Here is a 5,783-nt window from a genome sequence, read left to right on the forward strand (position 1 = left end):
TTAAGCCTTTTACGACTTACACTTCTGTTTGTGCGACGCGTTGTGTGTGAACCTTTCCCATGTGCTGTGTGTCCTGTTGAGTTGTTACGCTATCCAACTACAGTTATGGAAAGGATGGCATCACGTGCTAATGTACAAGTAGTTTTTCAGCTCCATGCAAGCTGAAATCGATTTGCAGAATTAGTAGTCAAGCACCAAAGTAGACAATTGCTTGCACAAAACGACATAGGACATGCTGAGAAGCTGTCGTTTATCAGCGGCCGTATAATGTACTTTTATTCCGTGTTCCGTATTCCGTTTTCCCTGTTACGTCACGCTTGAAGCGCCGCCCACGCCGGAAGCCGCGACGTTTTTCGAATTTGGCCAATAAAAAGAGCTCGTAGCCGCCCATAGCTTGTCGAACAAGACAAGTGCGGCAGTTTGCGTTTTTTACGTAGGAATTCTGGGGAAATCCCTAGTATTTTTTAGGTATTTTCAGAAGGAAAATCTAGGGGCTTTAGTGACTTCTTGGTTGAGGGCCGCAAAGGGGCCGTATAACTCTTTTATTTCGTCCGCGAGCGTGTGACAAAACAACAATTGTACGTAAATGAAAATAAATTCGTTTTATGAGCTTCTGGTGCTAAAATTAATGAAGCATATTGCGAAGTAAACGCAAAACAAACGTATTTTGAGAGTCGTAGCCACATGGGTGTCGCTTTTGCATCCAATCCAAGTCGCTTAAGGCGGCCGTTGCGAGAAAAACAGCTGATCGTCTCTGCGAGCCGCGTTTTCTGGTTCTGTCACCTATAATGCTGCGAAAAGAATGTGATCGCTACTACCGGGGAGTATTTGCGTCGCAGAGGAATATCAGAAGCTGCGAAGGGCAAGGAAAACATGGAATTCTAGCCGTAAGGTGAGTAAACAATGCCGAGCATGCCGTTACCGCGTTATGTTTGCTTTGGTTCTTACAGGTAGCAAAAAAAAAAAATCGTTATGAACTGGGGAAGCCTGTACTTCTATCGTCTGATATCTAGTAAGCTTCACCTTTTGATTTCGTGAACGAGGTGCGTGAGCGAGCGTAGTTACAGCGTACATGGACGTGCACATTCAGTTGTTTCCCCTGTGCATTTTACGTACATTTCTGCTGAATCGAACTTGCACAGAAGAAACTTGTTGCGTAAAACATTTGCGTTAACATGCACACCACGGTGTTTCATTTGTGATGATATAACGAATAGCTGTGATAAGTATAATTGTTGTAGCCTGCAAAGAACTGTCTGATATATGCTGCATTGGTTTACCGCGTTGCGGCGAGAGCTCTTAAAAAAAAAAAAGAGGGGGGACAATTTACGGAGCCACCTGTCAGGCTGTTCCTGCAGCGGCGGGCCTGTTTTTGGTGTGTGTGACTAGAAGTGCTACGAGTTTTTCGCCAAGTTCCGAGTCCTTTTTTTTTTTTTTTTGCCACGTAAAGGAGGCTCAAGTGTGAAGACTTAACGATGCTACTTTGAAGTGCTTGTACCGAGGTTAGGAAGAAGCGGAGTCAATTCAGGGTCACATTTTCATGGAACAAAAATAAGTGAAACCAACACTTCAAATCTATTTGACTTCTTGTGGTTGGGCCCTGGTTTAAACGTATAAATAACAAAAAACGGTTGGATTTTTTCTCCAGCTCAATGACAAATTCCTTGTCATCGCTGCCTATTCGAATCAAACCGATGGAGCATTAGTTTGGTTTCCTGTGTGTTCTTGCATTAAGTGGCCTGTAATACATTGTGAATTTCTCTACCTGCAGCATCCGGAGCTTGTCGATGGAGTGAGAGGCATGCGTTCGGCTACCTAATGCATCGCAGGCACTCTCTAACATCTCCTGGCTGCCATTGGGCCTGGAGTTCCCCACTCTTCACTGCTGCTGTAGCCACCTCGTCAGCCATGAACATTAGGACTTTATTTCCGTTTTAACTTGTCTTCTTTTTTCTGTTCTTTGTTTCGTGTTTCTTTACTTGCATGTCATCTTTTTGGTGTGACAAGTGTAGTGCATAAGTGTTTTTAAATCGATACTCCTCTTTCTTGGTGTAGTGTGAGCACGTCTGCCCAAGTTGCTTTGATATGTGATCGTCAGCCTTCTGAAATGATGCACACAACACATATCATGTGGCGATGTGGCGTCATTTCATGCGGCAAGCCTGTAAGCATAGCCTTTCTCTCCAGTGAAACTGACACTGCAAGATTTCGTGGCAGTGCTTGCTCTTCATAAGTTTTTTGACATGTGCTAGTCAGCTATCTGAAACGATATGCAGACCATGCTTGACTGTACACCAAAAGACTGTAGTTGTCACTTGAATTAGGAATGTATATGACACAAGTGTTTTTACGAGTTGTACTAAAGGATGGTATGCCTGGCCACTCACAGAAGGTGCTTTTACACTAAGCAAAACAATTACACAGTCTACTATCTGTGTCCTTTTTGAAACTGCAGTTGACTTTTGCGTGGGTCACAGCTATCAATCCTTTTGCAAAGTTATGCCCTCGAAAACCAAACATATACTTTTTTTGGAAACAAATTAGGCCAGTTACATTGCAACATGCATTTTACATTTATGTAATGTTGACGCTATAGTATCTGTAAGAAAAATCTTTGCTATTGCTATTCAGGAAAGCATCCCGTCAATTGCACAGGTGTGTTTTGCACACTGTATACATTGGTTTGTCTTGCCACTTCATGTAATACCATTGTTATGCAACTGTCCTTTCTTATAAGCATTGACAAACCGCCATCTTGTTAGGGGTATTATACTACTCTGTAATATATCTGAAATGCATAGCTGTGCACACAATTGCCCATGTACCTTGTGATTCATATACTGTGCACATTTCATGTGTCCCTTTTTTTCATGCGATAGGATGGGACACAGCAATAAACAGAGACAACATGTCCCGAACTTAAACTAATATTTGAGGTGCGCAGACATTGTTTACAGTATTGGTCCCTGCCACACGCAACCACAAAGGTGCTCCTTGAGACGCATATAACGCTTTTAGCAACGTAACATGTCCATAGTAGAAAGGCATGCTGATGTCATCTATATTTGCATTGTAGTAGTCATTAATTAGCCATGCAGTACAATGTCACACTGTGCTTCCTTCAGCATGATGTTTCTTGTAACTTGTGCATGTAATAAATGTCAGCAATGCTTTAAAAACATGACACTACGGTTTCACAATGTGCGTTTATTTACAGAAAGTATATGCCGTCTTTGCATTGGTGTGAACATGAATAAATTCTTTTTTTACAAGGTTCTGTCTTGAAGAGTGTGCTTACATATTCTTTCGTCTTACTTCTGCATTCACAAATGAGCACACTTCTGAATGAGAAAAAGGTACTTGAAATGCCAGACAATCTGTTTCAGCATCAGTTGGCCGTTTCAAAAGGAACAGTGTGGTGGATGTGCAACACAAGAGCACAGTGCCCACAAGTTGTGCATGAAGCAAAAGGCGAGCCGTGTGGTGTTATACAGGAAGTTAGGAGACAAAGACTTGGTGTGCACTCCCAGTAATAGAGCAGATAACGGTCAGAGTGTTCGTGATTAGAGGACGATCAGCAGTAACAAAAACAATAACAAACCCTTGCTTTCCAGTGAATTGGCTATATCACTTGGCTGCCGAGTACAGTGTGTTATATTGACAGTTGCTAAATGAAAAGTTCCTATCTACCGCCACATAAAAATGACCCAGTCACGTGCAGTCAAGTTCTGCGAAAGACCTGGTCATACAGCATATGATGAAACCCAGCAGCGATTTATTATTACCAGGAAATTTAACATCGAAATGTTTTCTTCTACTTGTTAGGTAACATCTTAGCAGGTAAGAAGTCACACTGCTGAACTTCATTCAGCACATGGGTCAGTTCCTGCTGACAGCGAACACATCTCCATGAGGGTAACATGCAGGATCACTGCTGTACTTACATTGAGATTCACGTTAAAGAGCCACAGGTAGTCAAGATAAATTCAGTCCTCCACTGCAGTGTGGCTCAGAATTGTATCACGGTTTTGGCACGGAAAACCCCATATATTATTGTTACTTCTTAGGCACATGTTTCTCACTGAAATGACACTTGCCTAGTGCTGTTGTCAGTGGTGTAGTTAGCCAAATAGCGGATTACCACTGCGGACAGCTTGTCCAGGAATACATGAGGAGCGTGATGACCTTCCTTGTCTAAGCAGTGGTTGGGGGTCATCTCTGACAACACTGCCATGCTCACTATTGTAATCATCGCTGAAATCATGAACATTTCTGTCACCTTCTGCAATGCAAAGGCAAGTGTAACACTGCACATGCTGCAGCAATGTGAGATGCACATTCTGATTCTTAATGGAGGGTACAACTGCACTGCTGAACGCAGCGGAAGCAGCTCCTCAATAGCCCAGCACAACGCTTCATTACAGACTGCATTGCAGCATGTGCAGTGTAGCACTTGCCTTTTTAACAGCGTTTCTGGGAGGACAGCCTCGGAGAGGTGTCAGGAGCCATGGTCCTGGTTTGTAGCCTCTGTCACCTGCACAAATACAAGTGGTGTGTTGTAAATACTACTTCAATGTAAGAGATCCACAAGGCTGAGCCACACAAAGAGAGAAATGATAGAATCATCTACATGATCTAATGCTACACTTCACCAGTCTGACTTACCCGTACTACGCGAAGCATGACTACTACAAATGGGCTGTCATGACAATGTGAGTCATTTGTCGATATTTTGGAGCGGATAACCGATAGCTGCAAGATGACACACATGCAGCGAGCGACATCCTGTCAGTTGTCACAGTTACCAACAGTACCTGTAGCTAATCAAACAGGGCATTAACCATAGCGCGAGCAAATATTCCGCTAGCTCAAACTGTGAATATCCCAACTTTTTGTTCTGCTCACCTAGAGGCCAGAAGGTACGGCCGCGGCAATCCGGGCCCCTTCGATGCGCTCACGCAGCCGCGTTGTCCACCAGACGTGGGCGTCGTAGTCTGACCCCAGACGCAGTGGTTCACGGCAGGATTCCCATGTCTTCGTCGCAGATCTGACGAAAGCGTGAACCACTGTGAGCCACATTTCGCTACGCGGAAATGCGCTCGAAAGGATGGGAAGACCGATACTTACTAGCATGACGATGTGGGCATAATGTCCCTTGCGGGGATAAAATGCCGCCTTGTGATCGTCGCCCTTCGGTGCAATGATGACGGCAACGCTGCCGTCCACGCATCCGATGACGCCGGCAGCCGTAGGAAACATTCAAGGCCCCCTTTTCATCTGGCGTCCACGGCAAGTGAACCCACTTGTTACGGATCCCGGCGTGCACGATTACCTCCGCCACAACATCGCACACAGTCTGCTCACCGCAGCTTGCATGATGACAATAGTATCCTCGCTTCCAAACGAGGCTTGAAGGCTGCCACTCGCGAAAAACCGAAGGCCGCACAACACCCACAGGCTGCACCGACAGCGCAGTCGGTCGCCTTCCTCGGCCACTTCGTCGCACAATCAGCACAACCGCCGCACCTTCCTTTCTTCGGGTGAAGGTGACGGCGAACTCTTTCATCGACTGGCATGTCCAGCGCGTCGTCGGGCGCACACGGCGCTGCCAAGCCGGCGAGCGACCGCCGCCAACAACACGAAAAAGCCGCCATGTTTGCTATTCCGTCGAAACGGGGCCACTCGCTGGCTGTTCCGCGCTTCGACGGAACCGATTCCGTATATTTTAGCATAATGAGCGCGTACTCGTCATTTTGACGTCACCAAAATTTGGGCTTCCGACA

At 45.3% G+C, this 5,783-nt stretch overlaps 2 long non-coding RNA genes across 2 annotated transcripts; one reads left to right on the top strand and one right to left on the bottom strand.

The window, feature by feature from the left end:
- Window positions 1–730: 730 nt before the first annotated feature.
- LOC119381487 (uncharacterized) lies at window positions 731–3,273 on the top strand. The gene is made up of 2 exons (XR_005181475.2): window positions 731–892; window positions 1,772–3,273. It is a non-coding gene; the product is annotated as an uncharacterized LOC119381487 (long non-coding RNA).
- A 1,085-nt stretch (window positions 3,274–4,358) lies between these two features.
- LOC119381488 (uncharacterized) lies at window positions 4,359–5,495 on the bottom strand. Its single transcript, XR_005181476.2, has 3 exons — window positions 5,128–5,495; window positions 4,906–5,047; window positions 4,359–4,534 (listed from the first exon to the last, which is right to left on the bottom strand). It is a non-coding gene; the product is annotated as an uncharacterized LOC119381488 (long non-coding RNA).
- Between the last annotated feature and the right edge of the window lie 288 nt (window positions 5,496–5,783).

This window comes from Rhipicephalus sanguineus, chromosome 2, assembly GCF_013339695.2.
Source record: "Rhipicephalus sanguineus isolate Rsan-2018 chromosome 2, BIME_Rsan_1.4, whole genome shotgun sequence".
Classification (NCBI taxonomy): domain Eukaryota; kingdom Metazoa; phylum Arthropoda; class Arachnida; order Ixodida; family Ixodidae; genus Rhipicephalus; species Rhipicephalus sanguineus.